Raw genomic sequence first — 19,457 nt, 5'->3', positions numbered from 1 at the left:
GTTGTTTTGGGGTTTTTTTTGTATTTTGTTTTTTTTTTTTTTTAAATTGGAAGGTACTAAATAATTTTATAGTGGTTCCATGATGTGTTTTGTTTGTTAAAGTGTTGACAGTGAGGAGCTTCTGCATGACTCTGTCTACTGTGAATCCTCATTCACATAAATGGCATTTCTTGACAGTAAATCAAAACAATCTCAAATTTGTTGGCTTTTTTCCTTTAATCTGATGCCAGCCAAATGCACAGGGCCTAGTCAGTTCCGATGCATTTTTCATATCCCAGAAATGTCTGCTGACATTTACCACCCATGCTCTGCTCTCACAAAGCAGCTTTCAGGATGTCCTTGTATGGATTTACTACACAGTTCAAAGTTCTTTTGTTCTGTTCATACGTCCCAGAAATTCAGAGAGTCTCTAATACCAGAACATTATTTGAAGAGAACATCTAATATTTTACTTCTCTGATAAAGGAGCCTGAACCAGAATCTTCTTTGTTCAAACAATAGAAGATGACTTTTATCCTGAATACATTTAATGATAACTCTGAGTCCTGCAAAGCTGAACAAAAAAAATAAATTCTACCTAGCTTGAAGACAAATTTATGATTTTCTGGCTGTAGTTAACTTTCTGGGAAATTTGTGACAATATCAGTAGGGCCAGGATTTATTTTTAATCATAGATCTCAGTGTTTTAACCTTCAGCATTCCCTTTTCTATCTTTTGAACTTAGCATGTCATATTTTCAAGATGCTTTAAAATCTCACAAAAGTTTATTCAAAAAATACAGACATGCTAGAAAATCTCAAGTTAGAAGTTGCAAACAACAGCTGTAACATCTCTGCAAAACTCAGCTTCTGCTCTGTTTGCTCCAACTTTAACTGCTTCAAACTAATCACTGTTACAATAACCTTATTAGTCTCTTACAAAGGGTAAGGAGCCAAAGGAAGGGATAGAAAAAGGAAAATTTCTATTATGCAATACAATCAGGAGCACCTGTGCTGGAATTCATTAACTCCATTGAGCAGGCAGCTGCATATTTTCAACATCCTGATGAGGCAGGGGGAAAAAAGGAGAGCAGTTGACTGACTGTACAAATTGGAAAACACAACAAATATAAAGTGCCTCATTTTCTTAGTCAGGCAGTGGATTATGCTGTTCCCCTTTTAGAATTGCTGTTTTCCTTGTATTTATGCAATATATTTATATCTTCATTATAAATACAAAATATTATTGGAATGATGTATTCCAAAAAGTACAACTTACACTATTGGTTCTGCAAAGTCAAATAACTGAAGTATTGCTGAACACCTTTATTTTATAAGTTTATCATCTAGGAGAGATCACTCAAGTTAGAAATCATCCTGTCCATATTTGACAATTAATTGTTTTTATAAATATATTTGGTTTTATTTGGGCTTTTATCCTGCTTCTATCTATTTTGTTTTCTATCCCAAATTACTCTGTTCTTTATTACTGACAGGTAAGTTTATAGTTCTGTGAAATTTTACTTGTAGCTCTCTGATTGTTTGCAGCTGTGGAAGTCCCCTTTCCTCATTCATAAACCTGTTTGTAGTTAAGGGTCACGAGCTGGATCTCACCCTCACTGTCTTCTTCTGGCCTGTGCTAACAGGGACTACAAAAGTTATTTCCAAGGTCTTATTGGATTATTCAAATGGAAATTCTGAAAACACCTGATCATAGATGTCTCCTACAGACAAATTCTCTGATGTTGAGGGAATACAGCAGGTAATCCTCAATGCCTCCTCAGGTTATGTTCAATTCTACTCACATTTCCCAAGGGATAGGCATGGGTGAGGAACATGGATTGGAACAATGGCCTCTGAAAGCTGGGGCACCGTAAAGATCCTGTGAACAGATTTCCTCATGTTGAGCAAAGGAAAACAGGTGATGTTATTGTGACCTAAGCCTCAGTGGGATTTTCCACTGGCATCTTTATAAATGAAAAGTATGAGCAAGTCTCCCTGAAGCACTGGGCCTTACCCAGATTTTTTCTCTTTCCCAGACACTGTGTTGCAGGAGATATGCAGGGAGCACTCAAGGTTTTTGATTGTGGTATGTGACAGAGGAAGCTTTAATCCACAATTTAAGCCTTGTTAACAGCCCATCTAGGTGACCCTGTTTTCCATAACTTGTCAAAATATTTGCAAAAGTAGGTTGGTACACTATATTTGATTTCCAGAGTTATTTTTTAAAATTTAAGGTTAAACAGGCTGTGCTTCTATGACACAAGACAGATGGTGTTCTTTATCAGTTGGTGAACAACTAATAAAGGACAGAAACAAATTTAGCCATTAGATTCTTCACAGAAATCTGCAATGTGACCTCTTCTCTTCAAGTTTAAAATAGTCAAACCCAGAGGTGACTGACCATGAAGTGAAGCAGGAAGATTTGAAAGCACTAAATGGATTGGTGATAAAACGACAGATAAAATCAACTGTGAATTGACTGCATATGGAGAAAAAAAAATCTCTAACAAAACTCATACAGTTATGGCTCTGAATAATGTATTGATACTCAGGAAGGGGATTTGGAACTCATGGATAGTTCTCTTAAAATGTCAATCAATATGCATTTGTAGTCAAAAGAGATGGATGTTGAGAGTTACTAGGAAAAAAATTTGACAAAAAAATGTCACTCCTTAAATCCTTTATAAACTGCTAACTCTAAACCCTGAAAAACAGTTTAGTACCTCTTAAAATTCATTTTAAAATAACTAATTTGAACTAGGAAAAATACAGGAAAAAAAAGCAAAAGATATCCAAAGGAAAAAAATGATACTGACTTAGAGAAAACCACATATACTTGGATTCTTCACTTTGGAAAAGGCATGAAGAGAGATATGTATAATATGAAGAAGGTAAAGAGAGAATAGCTATTCAATTTCCCTTAAGACTGAAACTGGCAGGCACCTCATTAAATTACCAGGTATTTAATTTAAAATAAGTAAAAGAGAAGGGATTTTTTTTTTTTGTCCTCCATCACTCAGCTACACAGTAGAACAGTGTTATAATATGTAAAAAATTAAACTTTAAGGAAACCCACATAACTAGCCAAACTCATGAAGCACAGATCCAGCAACTGTTCCTTTGTTGTTTTACGGGTTGTGTTCTTCTACAGTTGCATCCTCAGAAGTGTTCAGCCTACTTTTTGCCCAAAGGAGATTATAGTCTCCACTGAAATGTTCATTCTGTGTCACAAATCTGTCAAAGACTATATTCACTGCTTTGAGAAATCAATTTCATGCATAAATTTTAAAAAGTTTCTCTTGCAGGAAACAAATGCACAAAAGCAATCTCTTCAGGCTAAGTTTAAATCTTACTTTTAATGGGTCCTAAAGCCCTTAAGAAAGACTCATCTGCTGTTCCTTCACTCCAGAATGTTGTGAATGTTAATTGGCCTCTTGGTGCATGTCAACCTGGTACCACTGAAGTGTCAAATGTAGTTTTCATTCATTTTATACCAAATTATGCATACAAGCACTTGCCTTACATTAAAGAGGGTAAGGTTGCAATGTTGATGATTTAAAAGTTGCCAGAACAAGTGCTCATTGCATTCACTGGTCCCACACATCATAATGAAGTCTTGATTACATGCTTACATTTTTCCAAAGTACTCTGTTGCAAAGACTGTGATATGATATGAAATTCTTTGGTATTAAAAAACATAAAACAATTAAAAACCCCAGTGTATTGACAACAGATGTCATCATGTGGTATTTTCAGGATAAGTCACTATCATTGCTGTCTCCAAATTCCCGTTCTTCCCAGCCAAACACTTGGGACTTAAACTAAATTCTGGTGCCCATTCTTATTGTCAGTATTGTTTCAGGGAAATTTTATATGGAATTATAATTGCAGGGAAATCATTTCAGCTCCTAAATACTAAAAAAGCAGCTGTTGAAGGCTGGTTTTCAAAGTAAAAACATTGGAATAAAATGTCATGAAATAGCAAAAGATACCTCCCTGACACAGGGATGATGCCAAGTTAAATTTCATCTGCCACTTGAAATGCCAGTTTGGTCAGAATTATATTTTGAATTGTAAGACTGGAAAACTGATGGTTTTCCAATACAAATATACATTCATCATAGAAAATTTCATCCTTAGCATGTAGGCAGTGTTCCATGAAGAAAAAATTTGGACGACTGCACTGATTTTATGTATTAATATATGTAAATGTATACAGCCAGTAATAACTAAAAACCAGGAAGGTAAACAGTTTACTCATTTACTTGACAGATTCCAGCATAAAGCACTTATACAACAGATAATATTTTGAAATACAGTTACTGTTCTTTATATGGAAGCTACTAGGAAATCAATGTGACAAAAATAATGATGAGATGTTGGATTGTTTTATGTTATCATGTTAATTGTGGCAGAATACTGATTATTATAAAATCGTATTTTATTTCATATGAACATGAATATTCTTATGGTGGTTATGTTATACTGATTATTTCTTTGAGCAGTAGAGGAGGTACAATTTTTAAATGGTAATTTATTAATTCTGGATCCCTCCTGTTGTTCCTGAGGAAACTCTTAAAGAACACAGATATTTTAAATAATTGTTACAAAAAGGAATTCAACTGAATAAAATTGGCTAAAATACCTACCTGTGATATTTTGCAGTGCTCTGCAGGCAAACTTTTGCCTGCACTGCCATATGAATAAGTAAAACAAGATTAAATGTTTGCTTGTGCTTATATGCCAACCTACAAGAAATCCAGAGGAATTACTTTTCCTTGAGAAAGCAATATACACCACATATAGTAAGAAATTATTCCATTTCTTGGAAAATGCCCTCAAGTGGAGGAATAGATGGTTTATAAACATGAATGATTTTTTTTTTCCCCTACATAGATATTGTAACTTCATTTTATTGAAAATCCTAGTGAGGTTCTCCCTGCTGACACCACAAGCTCTGTGAAAGTTGTTTACAGCGTCACAATGAAAGTTGAAATGATGAAGGACAAAATAGTTATATAGCTGCCAATACCTGGAAGATAAGCAAGAATAAGAACAGCCCTGACTGAATATTTTTTTAATTTATTTTTATTTTTGCTGAATTAAATTGCCTTTTTTTTTTTTTTCCTGGCAAATATTAAATTTATTTTTCAGAAGCAAATTCTCTCCAGCTGCCTTTAGACATTGCTGCTGAAGAAGAGTGGCCAATGCTCCAGGTCTGTACTGACTCCTGAGTGGTGGCAAGTGCCCTGCAGGGGTGGCTGCAGCAGTGGCAGCACAGGAACTGGCAGTGCAGAGGCAAAGCCTTCTGACCTGCTGGGTAAGCTGCCCAGAAAGAAAATATAATTGTAAGTTATGGAGGAATTCAACAGATATTTTAGAGGGATGGCCTGTAGACTATAGGAGTGTTATCTGTGGATATAAATTAAAAGACAGGAGAGGTGGTGATGATAAACTGGGGTCTTTTGGAAAGTATGGGATGAGGGTATGATGTAGATGGTATAAATGGCTGGACGTTGTGCTGAATTTGGAAGAGATAGATTTAGTTTTCTTCCCATAGCTGATATAGTACTGAGTTCTGGATTTATGGATGAGGACAATTATGAGAATACACTGATGTTTTAGTTGCTACTAAGAAGTGTTTAGATTGAGTCAAAGAGTATTCAGCTTCTCATGCTGCCCTGATGGCAAGGAGGCTGGGATTACACAAGAAGCTGGAAGGTGACAAAGCCAGAAAGGTGTTTCATATTGCATGACATCAGGTTTATCATGTAAACTGGGGGTAAAGTTCCTGGGGGCTGCTGCTCAGGGAGAGGCTGGGCATCACTTAGTTATGGTGAGCCCTTTGTTTTCATTTGCATGACTTGTTTTTCTTGAGTTTTGACTTTCTCTTTGTTTTTTTTTTCCTTTCATTATTATGTTGTTGTTGTTATTATTATTGTTATAGTTATTGTTATTATTATATTAAACTCTTCTTATCTAAATCCACAAGTTTTCTTTTTAACCTTTCTTCTTCTCATCCCATTCCACTGTGCAGGAATGAGTAAGCAGCTGTGCAGTGCTTATTTGCCAGCTGGGGTTAAACTGTTTTATCTGCATTCTAACACTTGTCCTGCACCTTTGTTAGAAATACCATCAGTCTCCAAATACCTTTAGAGACAATACACTCACTTCCCTCAGTCTTTCAGATGAGACAGAAAAACATCCTATCCCATGATTATTTTCCCATGTAATCCTGTTTAAGAGGTCCTCCATTTCTTCACAGGGGATACGTAGGCTGCAGTGCAAAGCTTTCCCACTATGCACATTTTCATTTGAAAAAGCTTTATTTTTCAGATTGTACTACATCATTAAATGTCTGTAAACAGAAATGCTAAGATCTGAAGAGGTTATTTGTCTGAACTAAGGATCTCTTATGCTAGCAGCGTGTTGAAGAGAGACAAAGTGCCATCTAGTGAAAGCAATAATTTAACATAAAGAAAAGGTTAAGATCTTACTGAAGATTAGTTTGACAGCATCAATTCCAAGATGTGGATGAATATAGCCAGTGTTTTATTAACGTAATATCACAATTTAGGCAGCAAGGCAATTATTGCAATTATTCAAATCTGTGAGTACTCTGTGAATTTTTGTAGGTATTTTTAAGAAAAAAACCGAAACATATTAAATCCCTTTTGTGTGTACAAAGTGAAGCATGGCTAAGTTGTGCCAGAAGTGCACAACTGTGCACAGTGAAGGTAATTCTGTAAGAGATTTTCCTTCTGAGACACCAACAGTCCAGTAGGATGCAGAGCCTGTGTGGCTCCAGTACGATGCAAGGGCTACACAGGACTGAAATGCTGAGGTCAATAAGCACTTGCTTTTTAGGAAAACAGGGGAAATTACATTGGGAACTTCTACCTCTATTCTACCCACTCTGGAGTTTATCTGGTTTGATATACAGATACTTCTTGAAAACAAATTCCACAGTGTGATTTCTCTGAAATCAGTAATGTTCTGGATAATTGCATTTATGGTATTTTCCCATGGTAAATAAAATAATTTATTTTTTTTAAGAAATTGAGCAGAATATCCACTGAGTCACTATGAAGACATTTGGGCTCATTAAAATATCATATTACCTTTTGATTTTCAAACACCAAAGAATAGCAAAAGTTTGCCTCAGATTACTGTGACACAATACACAAAGTATATTTAATCTAAGGATTTGCATACCTGCTTTTTTTGAAATACTATTTTCAGGGAAAAGAGAGGGAAATGGAAGTAAAAGTTTGTGTTCTTGTTCTGTAATTAATCCTAAATTCCTGATTATTTTACAATATGTAACTACTTTGTGCCAGCACACCTGATTTCTAGTGCCTCTGTCTAGTCCTGCAGCTATTAAAGAAACAAAACACTTCAAGGTCACAGTCTGAGTGTTGTGACTATCACTTCATTGGACAAGTGAAACAGGCTGGGGAAATACAATCACGGTTTTGCTATTGTATCCTTTTCAATGCTAGCACGTTGCTAACAGCCCAAACTGCTTGTAACCAGAGTGGGTGATGCACCTGTGTTTGTAAATACACATGTGAAATTACCAGCAGCAGAGTTAGGTGGCAAAACTTGCCTGTGTGAAAACTATTTTGCAAATCTTCCTACCAGTTGTCCATATTTCAGAACAGAGCCTGACCCCCAGAGTTAATGCTACTGGTATTTCCCATCTCTGAAGATGTATTTGATAACTACATCCTGGGAGAAGGAATCTGGAAAAAAAACTCCTTTTCCCCTGTTTGTGACAAACATTAAAGATTTTGAAGTTATCTTAATTATAGAACATTGGCACATTTTGTTAAATTTCCCTGGACCTTTATTCTGCATCAAACACACCACAGTATTATTTGGATTACCATGTCTTTCTTTAAACTAGCCTGTTATTTGCTAGTGTTGCTTCCCATTCTCATGATAAACTTACTTTACCTAACTAAAAGTTACTTTATTGCTAATTTGGTCTCCCTTAATTTGGAAGCAGAAAGGGTTTATGAACACTACATAAATCTTTAGCATACCCAACTACTATGCTTTTACTTTCTTGGCAAAAAGAAACAAGTCCCTTTTCATAAATTTATTTAGGATTCACAGCACTGGGGCTTAGAAGGAGTTCAAAAGCAGAGTAGGTACTGTAAGCAAATAGTTGCTAAATCCACATGAGGAAGGATTTGGAATGGTTCTGTAAATGGGAATAAGTAATAATAAAATTAAAGCCAGACCACTACAAAAAAAAAGCATTGTGCAGAGCACAGTGGGATGAAACAATCCCATTTCCACTGTTTCTAGGAATATATCCTGTTAATGCATCCCAGGACATTTATGTGCCCTAGCATGTTGGAGCAATGGTACAGGAACAGTGCCAGGCCTGTTAGTTCATTTATTAATTTATTCTACCTGCCTTCCAAGCACAAAAAGAAACAGAACCTGACACTTTGGGGTTAGCTGATTTATTTAAATTCTTCCCTACTTAGATCTTTGTTTTATTTTATTTTTAGTTCCCTCTTAGCATTACTTTTGAATAAGTATGCTTAATCATTGAGAAGTTCCTGACAGTTTCTATAAAAGCAGTAGCATTTTCTTTTATTGTAGCTTATGCTGCAGAAAGAGTAGACTTAGAAGTAATAAATATTGACGCTCATGGAAAAGACTGAGGATTAATTTCCTTGAATGATTTCTACGTATGCTGTAGAGTTTCAATACATAACACTAATCCCTCAGTGTTTGATACAACAGAGCTGGTAGTAAATCTTCTTATTTATGTGGCATATATTGCTAATTAAATAGTTCTGTCCTGCCCAAGTTTTCTTTTAGGTGTTTGCATATGTTTCCTAATTTTCTGCTTACACATTCAGTCAGTGATGTATCCCCTATTTCCCCTTTCTGATGTACCTAAAATTAAGCTGAGCCAGAAATAAAAGCAGTAGTTTAATATAGTCTGGTATGGAGAAGCAGTGGGGAAAGAAAGGCATTCCACCAATGGAGCCATCAAGGCCAAAAGCTCAGGCCTGAGCTCTACTACAGCACATCATAAAACTTTACATCAGGAAAGATGTAAAAGAGTCCTGTGTACTAAATATACTGTGTCTGTTTGCCTGCTGGGATCAGGATCTAATTTCAAGCTATTGCGAGTAAGAATACTCACATCTTTCATAGAGAAATATAAAATCCTAAACTATTAGAACAGTATAACACCTAGAAGTTAGCATGGCAAATTTACTCTTCTTGAGCAACCTTCAGATCTGTGACTGTATTTTAGGATGTCGGTAAAGTTGTCTGGATTTAAAACCTTGTCAGATGTAAATCGAAGTAGGTAATTTCACTGCAAAGTTTTTGAAAAAAAAAACCAAAAAACCAACAAACAACCACACCAGAAAAAATAAATAGGTAAAAATCAAAAATGGAACACTGCAAGGGGTTTTGTAATTATTTTACAAAAGTATATGTCCATAATCTATATTCAGGAAGAGATGTGCCCATAAATTTTTTACATACAGTTTCCTGGTAATAAAAAAGTCAATGCATTCTTAATATTTATGCACTTGATTTGAAAATTTATGTCATCTGGAAGCAGGAAAGTAGTCAAAATATTAGGTAATGGAAAAGACAAGTCATTGTGTGCTTTCTTCACTAATGTTTTAGAAAATAGTTCCTGTGGGTTTCTTACCGAGTGTTTTATAAAAATTATTGAAAAGAGAAATCTACTAATGGAAACAATTGCAATTTAAAATAAAAATCTTTACCTTTTCTGCTGAGGAATCAGTTGGTAGGTTATGTCAGGTCACATCAGCAGAGCTGGACTGCCCATGTAATGCAGCGTGACTGATGCAGGCTGACAAGATATGCAAGCCAGTGACATATTAATTGGGTAGGGTGTGGGGTGGGGGGACAAAAGAAGAAATATTACTTTGTCTCTGAAGACAAGATGTGAATGCACATAGGCAGAATCCCAACTGGCCTCAAAGGTTGTCTTCCTGCAGTTTCAGCAGGGAGCTATCCTTTCATTTATGGAGTTAGACCTTTCATTGTAGACTGGAGTTGGACAGAGGAGGTACTGAAGTAAGTCTCACTTAAGAGAGCCCCACATAAATCTCATCATATCCTGCTTCAAAACTCATTTGAAAGTGCTTCAATGAGGCACCAGTCAGTGCTCAGACCTTGCAGAGGTTCTCTCCACAGAGGAAGTTTGTGTATTGTACAATCATGGTTTTACATTTTTCAGTGTCTCATTTAAAACCACATTTTTTTAACCAACAAATATTCTTTAAGATTAGCACCCAGAGAAGCATAAATTAGCATATGAATCGCTTTACTCAAGTTCAGAGAAACGCTCTTAACCTTCAAAGGTGTTTTATCATTTGCAGAGAGCTAGTTTCACACCATTGCTTATGGTCTGGTGAGTATCAGTGACTCAGAAACACAGGGCTGTTGAATACGAAGCCTACATGCAACAAGCAACCATAATTTCATTTTCTTGGCAAATGAGCATTAATCCTACTTAGTACAATTTCAGTAATTCAAGATGAAGTGGAGACAAGGGGAGACACAGCTAATGAGGAGTGTTGGTCCATCAGGATAATGATTCTCCTGTCAGTTATTCTGGGCATGACTCCTTAAGTTTCTAAGAATAACTCCACATGGTATTTAATATGCCATCAGAGTGCATGAAAAAGCAATCATGCTACTTAGACACCAGGTTAAAACAAAACTGCATCTGAGTTTTATGTAAACAATGCAAGGAATATCTTTATCAGACCTGCACCTGCTCAGTTTATATGGCAGTCAAAGCTTTTAACAAAAATTTGCTTTTAGGTAATAAATGTTCCTTTACTGCAGAATATTGGGCTGCTTTACACAACTTAGCAAAGCTCTTTAGCCTTCTGACTCCTGAGAGACTGATTTGTTTTTCTGTTTCTCACAGCTCTGCAACATCTGAATATGTCACAATAATTACTGAAAACATTGCCGAAAACCTATACAATAGTACCTCTAATTGTCTTTATTTACATGAAGTAAAGAAAACAAAGCCATAGTAATAAAACTATGAAATGACTGGGACCTCAAGCATAGAACAAGAAAAAAACACCATGGTTTTTCACATTTTAGGGGAAATTATCTTCAGCAGAAAACTCAGTATAGCTAGCATCTCTTCTTATAATTGCCTGCTTTAACTAATAAAAGTTTACTCTATCAGCCTCATTTTGATGTGGGCATCCTATACAGCTGCAGTACCTACTTAAATATTGTAAGGATGTCTTAAAACATCACAGCAGACACAGATTAAATTTCCCTTGGCATTAGTTATAAAGTGTTAAGGATTCTTAGGTAGCTCTGAAAATATTTGACAAGGTGATGGTTTAGATCCTAATATTTTCCCCTTCTTTCTAGCTAATTAAAAACATGCTTAGAAAACATTATTCACAGTAGCTTGGAATTCACAGGAGTAATAAAATTACTTCCAACAAAAATGTACAAGGAAAGCAACTCCTACAGTCTGACCTGAAATATCCTGCAGATTTGTAATGAAGGTTGCAGCTACCAAAAGGATTATAAACTCTGACATGATAATCCATATTTGAAATCTGCTTGATTACAGTCCAACAAATAATTTGTAATTGTGCTTTTCAGTGGTGCTTTTCTGATTTGCCTGTTGATTTGGAAAGGATCTTTAGGGGTTTGCATGCCTGCTACTTTTCCAGTAGATACCCAGATACATGTCAAAGGTATTTTACTTCAATATGCGATGACTGACCTCAAACTAGTTTTCTTCTGCCATCCTGTTCCACTGCTTAGAAGTGTCTTTTTCTGCTGTTTTGCTATGTAGCAAAATAATTTGCTAGAATTTATTACACAATCAAATATTATGACAGGAGGGACAATATCAAGGTAAATGTAAGCACACTAATATAAATTAAAATAATGTTAAAGCAATAAAAATAAGTAGTGTGATTGAATACGTGTCAAATGCCTGAAATACTGCAGGTATTTTTCTAGACAACGGGGAGACATATTTTTTTAAAATAAAAGTGTGATTCTTTAATTTTTCTTCTAGCTGTTGTGACAAACCTGTTTTTTTAAACTTGTAATACCATCAGTTCACATTAGTATAGTTTGTCAAATATTCAAAATATTTGTTTTCATTTACATTGTGAATTTGAGTTTTTACTTTATTTTACTTGAATATTATCAAGCAGGATATTCAGGATATCGAACAGGAATTCATGACACACCAAATGCATCTGTCCTACTCTTCTGTTGTAAATTTTGAGTGATTGAGCCCGAATTTTATAAATGCTGCTTAAATTAAATAAAATTTGCCTATGGCACACATAGTCTCTGCTTTAACAGGAAAAATACATGCCCTTTCTACAAGGCAAAGGATCCTAGCTGCTCCAGCATTAGCTGGCATCATTAGAACACTGCTAGGTACAGCTGAATAAGCTTTGCCTCTGTTATGTCATCTACATTCAAGCCATTTAAAATAACATTGTAAGCTGTTATGTAGTTGTCATATCAGGAGGAAGTCTTATTCTGATTTAATTAAATTTTTCTGGCAACTGATAAAGACAGGGAGTGGAAATAATTAAGACCACATAGGTTATTCTTTTCATTATTCAAGGAGAAAATCTCTAAAGTTTTATCCTTCACTGGGCTTTTTTTAGGGAACTGTTTTCTCAGGTCCTTGCCATTTATTAATGTGTTGATTCATTTTAGCAGGACTGATCTCTCTAGTGGGTTATGACTCATTTCTGTTGAAACACCAACATGCAGAAGATGTTGCAGAGAATTCTCCCCAAATAGTTACAGACAAACTATCAACTGAAATCAGTCTGATTTATTTAAAGTTGAAGACAGCTGCAATGCATGAAATTTGCTTAAATGGCTTGGCCACTGCCCAGACAGATATACCTCTGAAAGGTTTTCACCCAGAAGTGCTATGAATAGGCTGCTCAAGAGTACTCGAGGCCAGATAAAAGAACTTGGAAATCCAGTACCCTATTTTAAGGCAGATGCAGCAAAAATGGAGACCAGAAAACTCTGTTAAGCCCTTCTGCACTGGATAGAGTGTTCAACACCTCCACATGGTATTCAGAGCAGCACAAAGGGCAGCAAGATGCCTTCAGTCAGTCCTGTACATATTAGCTTCCTTCTGCCAGCTCACTGGGAAATGCTGAGTCCCAAACCCTAGCTTTATTCAGCTATGGAAAATATTGGATTCCCCACTCTTGGGATTTATTTCCTCCACCCATTGGAACAAGAAACAAAATTCAGTCCCCAAACACTCTTGAAGGTACAGGCCCAGATAGTTCCTCTTAAAAGTTTATTGTTAAACCACAATAATGAAATTGGAAAATAAGTTGATTTGCTGGAGCTTTTTATTTTTTTCTTTTGTCTCTGCATGTTGGAATTTACACTCATTTTTTTTTTTACACTCGTAGTTACCTGAAAACATAAAAAGCCCAGTCTGTTCTTTGTTTATTTTTATACAGGAAATAATGTTGCTACACTGTAGGAAACTCATAGCAAAGCTCCAGGGAGAGGTGGAGGGTTGGTTGAGAAACCAAGACAGTTGCATTTACCTGCTTGCCAAATGCCTGCCTTCTCATGGGAACCACAAAATGGGTGTTTGAGATGTTCAGATGATGCCTGGTCTCCAGCCAGGAGACGTCTTCAGGGGATTTTGCCATGATCTCATGTAATGGACTGTGTGACAGACACACCAGCTCTCCAGTTCTGGTTACAGATTCCTTCAGAGGTTCATAGCATGCTGAATTTGGATATGGCTTTCACCACCGTGGAATTCACAGAGATTTTAATCTGCCATTGCATCCCACATGGGTGAGTCATTAGGAATTACCCATTGTCCCCTCTGCTGCACAGGATGTCCTAAAAACAAGAACAATGTCACCAGCATGCAAAAATGCTACAGCTCTTCATCTCCTTTGAAGTGACATTTCCACACCCTGTCGGTCTTGGCTGTTCCCTGGCACAGCAATCCTAATGTTCCAGTCACTATTTCCTGCAGCTGCAGGGATATCTGATGGGATGGGATGGGATGGGATGGGATGGGAAGGGAAGGGAAGGGAAGGGAAGGGAAGGGAAGGGAAGGGAAGGGAAGGGAAGGGAAGGGAAGGGAAGGGAAGGGAAGGGAAGGGAAGGGAAGGGAAGGGAAGGGAAGGGAAGGGAAGGGAAGGGAAGGGAAGGGAAGGGAAGGGAAGGGAAGGGAAGGGAAGGGAAGGGAAGGGAAGGGAAGGGAAGGGAAGGGAAGGGAAGGGAAGGGAAGGGAAGGGAAGGGAAGGGAAGGGAAGGGAAGGGACCATTTTTGTCTACCCTACAAGTGATAAAAAAATGAAAATTAAAAAAAACCAACAAACTATAACAACAGTGACCAGGTTCACAGCCTAGCAGTTAGGGCACTTCACTTTCCAGAGTTTTTCTCTCAGGACTGCTGGATTTCAGACTGGAGACACAGTAATGGACCAGTTGTTTGCACCTACTGGACACTGTGCACAAAATGGATATGATGGTTATTAATTTGTGACTTTGGAAAAGCAGGTAATATCATGTGAGCTGTCTCTGCAGAACACCTGTTCCAGGGCCAAATGGGAAAGGTTCAGCATTACAGAAACTGACAAGGGCCTACATTAACTTGTATGCCAGATAAACAGTGTGCACAGTCAGATTGCATCTGTTTTGATTTCAGGACCCCTTCCAGAGCAATATTATCACAGCCAGGAAGAGATCTGATCTCCTGTGATGTGTCTCACTGCTATATGATCCCAGAGCATCACTCCCATTTTTCTCCTCCCTCGGGCACACAGAGTATTAACATATTCCTGCTAAATATATGAAAAGGAATTTATTTTCACATCATAACCTCGGTGTAGATGAAAATGAGCATTCCTCAGTCTTCTGTCAAACAAGCTATTGTTCAAACAAATGTTTCTCATTATGAAAGATAATATTTGGCAAGAAAATGCTTGGCTACTTTGTAGTACTAAAAAGTATGTGGCTTTGATCATCTGATTGACATAGAAGTGCTGACTTCCTCTCTGTCTACCAGCACAGTTTCTAAATTGAAAGCTTTAACACAGTACTCAACAATCCTGAGTAGAGTCATTAACAAAACATAGTCTGTGAGATGTTATACCACTGAAGTAAAAGGTGAATGGAAAGTAACAATGACATTTTGTAGTTAAGTACAGTTTTTCATATTTGTGATATTGAGATGTTTGATAAATTAGTACACAAAAAGTAGGCATCCTCAGCTAAAAAAGAGAGTATAGCTGGAGGACCAACATTACATTTTGGCAAAACTAATGCTCTTTTGAGAAGTTCACAGGAGTCCTTTAAATTACTTTTCTTTGAAGCAAGAGTTACAGAGCAATAATTGTAACTTTTTTTATTCTGTTTACAAATTATTCATTCCAAAAGATTGTTTAATTAATATATGTATTCCCAAATATTGACAAGGTATTCTTTTTCACTGCATTTTATCTGATACAATATTTAATGTGAGCAGTGCCAATACAGTATCTTTCAAAAATTAATCTTACTGTGTATTTGAATAATTATTAGCTAGTGTAGCTGTCATTTTGAATAAATTATTTTAACCTCTAAAACCATAGAATTATGAGTAAGGAATAATGACCTTCTTGAAAACTTATGATTTTTCTTTTAAATACCTTTGTTTCAAAAGTTTGAGTAAACAGCTTTATTTCTTCAAAGTGGGAATATTTAGATTGTTAAGTTTATTTTTAAAATGTGCAATTGATTTATCTTCATTTGGAAGCATTTTTAAGGTATAATGGGTTGAAACAGAAATATCTGGCTGACTTTCTCTCCCATGTTTTCTGCAATAAATAAAATTTATTTAGGTAATTTCTGCCGCTGTAATATGAGTGCAATAAATGAGCAAGACCTTTCATTTACCCCAGTTGTTTCGCACAGATAACTGTTATGAAGCATGTTTGGCACTGTACATGAATGCATTTCCTCCATTTCTCCAAGAAACTACTAAGTCAAGGGTTTGATTATGTCCTTCCCTACATTTCCTCTTAACAATATACTTTGGGCCTATATTCTCATGAAGCCACTGTCTGGGCTGGATTCAGAGCCAAAGCTTTGTCTCCTGGCCATCCTGGCTAGAAGCCCACCTGTTAAGATTTTCTGGCTCTGGGATGTTCCCCTATTTCCCTGTGCCAGGAATAGGGCAAAGAGATAATCTCCACTTGTACATGTGGCTGCCCTGAAGCGTGTTCCCCTCCAAAGCAGTGAAACAAATTTGCCCCAAGGTACAGTGTGCAGTACTTAAAATTATTCATTAGAACTCTCAGCTATGCTAGTCCAGCATTTTAACTGCTGATCCAGGTTAGCAGCTCTCCTTTTTTTTTGAGAGAGGCAATAAACAAGAAGGTGGCATTTGAGAGGCATCGTTTGAGAAAAATATTAGGCAGTGCATAGCTTAAATTAGCTTTTTTTGTCATATACAAACTTGCTTTAATAAACTTTCAACTTGTCAAGATCACAGTTGAAAAACACTTTTAAGGTCCAGTACTCCAGTGCAACTAATATTCTTTTTGACATTTGAAGCATTATGTATGGAGCTTCAGGTGTAAAGTGCACTGTAGACAAAAGACTTTCTTGCCTCACAAAGAAACTCATAAAATGATTGAATTGTCAGGAAAGTGACAGACAGTAAGGGACAAGAATGTAAATGGATTTAGAGCTGTGGTAGCTCCTGAAGGACACAGGCATTATGTGACAGTCTGGAAACAACTCTGGACTTTTGTTCTCCCCTCCAATAAGCTCTAGTCCTTGACTGCACCCTACAGACCACCAGGCTAGAAGAGAGCATGAGGCTTGAGCCGAGTCATAAACTAAGCCAAAGGAGGAGGGTACAAACTGATTTACTCTAGACCTGATGTAAGCAGGCTGCCACCTTTGTGTTTGGTGGGAAGGACAGCTGGCAAAGCAGTGGTGGCTTCCAGCAGCTCCCTTAGCTGCCCATATCGATATCACAAGCTGGAGGACCAACTTTTCTACCAGCCATTAATAATTATGGTGGGACAAAATGCACCCATTCTCCAAAGTAGGAAGTGAAATACAAACCACACTATGCTACCACCACCTAAAAGCACAGAACAGTTCTGATTGTCTGAGTAAATTGATAAGTTGATGTGGTTGCATGACCTTATGGTCAGCATGATCTTTTTATCAGAAGAGGCTTGTTAAAGTGGGGTCTTTATTGCCACTGACAGCAGCAGGGGTGCTACTGATTCAGCTGAGATTGGGACAATCAAACACAAGTCTACATGCACATTACTGAGAAAAGCTGGGCCTTCATCCAAATCCCAGATCACACTCAAAGTACCTGTGTGAGATAACACCAGAAAATTTCAGTCATTGACTGCACAATCTTTTCTGATTCTACTCAAAACTTCATCCTCTTTCATCATGGACACATTAGTCCAATATTTGACCCACTAAATTCAAAGACAAAAGATGAAATAACTTATCTCTATTGACATATTCCAGTTCTAAACTGGAATTTATTTGGATTATTTTTCCAATGAAGTAACTAAAATAAAGGTTACTGTGACACCATTCTAGTGGAGAACAACCTTCCTCATCCCATCAGCATCACTTCACAATTGCAGTGGCAGAGTGGTGTGACTAAAGGGTGCTGGAGAACAATTAGCTTTTGAAAATCACACAAGTACCTGTTACAGCTGTCCACAGGAACCTGTTCATTTCCTTCTCAGGGGGAAGGCAGAAGACTAGGCCCCAAAAATCTTACTATTAAAGTCAAGCAGTGAAAAATACCTTTTTTGTCTCAGGCACAAAACAACAGATACAAATGTAACTGAGCTTCACACATAGAGAACAACTGTGTATTTTCCTTCATTCTGCAGTAACATATTTTCTCCCCTCTAAACTAATCTCAAAAGACTAAGTAAGAAAAATAAAAATCTCTTACCTTAAAGGCAAGACAACCCACAAAGTGGATACTATGGATGAAGGACAAACAAAACCAGAACTCAAGCTCCTGAACAGTCTTGAACTGAATGCCCAGAATTAGTTTAAATGGCACCTCAGGATCATGTACAGGAAGGCAGAATGCTAAAGAGTTGTATATATGTGTCAACACATATGTGGGCACATCTATTATATGTTGTAATCATTCTGGAACATGTTGTCGCTTTAAAGTAATTATAGCATACACAGTGGGTAGGAAAAAAACCACTGAAAGTGAAGCTCAGACTTCTGAATCCATAATAAAACACCATAATTACCTGTTCTTTTTAGCTGGTGAAAAACTCTAAAGATATAAAAGTCAATATAAGGAGCAGGTGTTCAGGCACTACTCTTGAGCATTTTTAATACACTTTCAAGTAGGCTTTTTCCACTCATAGAATGGTGATCATACCACGCTAGCTATGTCAGCTATGCAGGCTTCTGGCTAATTCTACTGCTGTTAAGAAAAGAAATGTAATTTAGCAAAGCATGGTGAGCTGCTGCCAACCTGAATGGAGCTGCCTCTCCATTGTGTTGTCACCCAGCACTTTTGATAGTGAAGACTTGAAAAGCAAGTTAATGGCTCTTTGTGTGCTTGGTTAGGCTAAAAGGAGTTCCACTTTATACCTCTGTCTGGGAAGGACATATCTGATATTTGGTAGTTTTCCTTGCTTTCTCCCTTCTTCTGGCTCTCATACTACAAAGATTAAAACAGCAACCAGAAAATACCATATGTTCTTATATGGTAATCTCCATTACTACCATTTACTCCTGTGCATCTTTGTTAGACTGAAGAAAACTCATCAGGACAAACTAGAAAAATATTGATATAACAGAGCCTTCTTCTGATACTGTTCCTTAATCTGCTATCTTCCTCTATCTTGTCTATACATCCTTAGATATCCATTTTCCATACTTGCTTTAGTTTCCAGCAGCCCTTGAGACTATTACATTAACATGCATAATTGGATTGTGATCATTTATGTTTGCAATTCACTGTGCGTTCCAGGTTTGCATGCTCTGTTTTTGGCAAAAGCCTATAGCTGCATGGATTTCTTTTAAAAAAAAACCCTTAATTTTCAAAAGATGCTTATATACAGTTTATGGCTAATAGCATGCTTTAATGGTAGATAGGAATTTCAGGTCTTTTGATTGCTGCCTGCAAAATTACTTTGGGAGGGCACTGACAATGAATTATTTTTGTAATTTCGTGGAAAGCTCAGTGCTCCAAAACCAAGTGTTGGCAGAATCATACCAGTGTTCTGCTTTGAACTCTGCCAGTATTGAAGTTCACTAAATTTTAATGTGCCAGGAAAGAATTTTTATCAATCTGTGTTAGAAATAAACACATGAATGAGGACAACATATTAAACAGTAGGATATGTTTTTATGTTAATAACTCCTTAGCAGATACTGTCAGCTCATTCTGTT

General features: G+C 36.8%; 2 long non-coding RNA genes across 2 annotated transcripts in view; both read left to right on the top strand.

Moving 5' to 3' along the window:
• Positions 1-15,941, top strand: part of LOC147652537 (uncharacterized) — a 36,398-nt gene extending 20,457 nt beyond the window's left edge. The window contains exons 4-6 of the long non-coding RNA XR_015287782.1: positions 13,499-13,847; positions 14,453-14,564; positions 14,713-15,941. This is a non-coding gene — a long non-coding RNA (uncharacterized LOC147652537). The remainder of the gene's footprint in view (positions 1-13,498; positions 13,848-14,452; positions 14,565-14,712) is intronic.
• LOC147652538 (uncharacterized) lies at positions 433-9,392 on the top strand. The gene is made up of 2 exons (XR_015287783.1): positions 433-1,740; positions 5,136-9,392. It is a non-coding gene; the product is annotated as an uncharacterized LOC147652538 (long non-coding RNA).
• Positions 15,942-19,457: the final 3,516 nt, after the last annotated feature.

Source organism: Cyanistes caeruleus, chromosome 6 (assembly GCF_971803275.1).
Source record: "Cyanistes caeruleus chromosome 6, bCyaCae1.hap1.1, whole genome shotgun sequence".
NCBI lineage: Eukaryota > Metazoa > Chordata > Aves > Passeriformes > Paridae > Cyanistes > Cyanistes caeruleus.
This window is presented reverse-complemented; position numbering and strand designations above follow the sequence as displayed.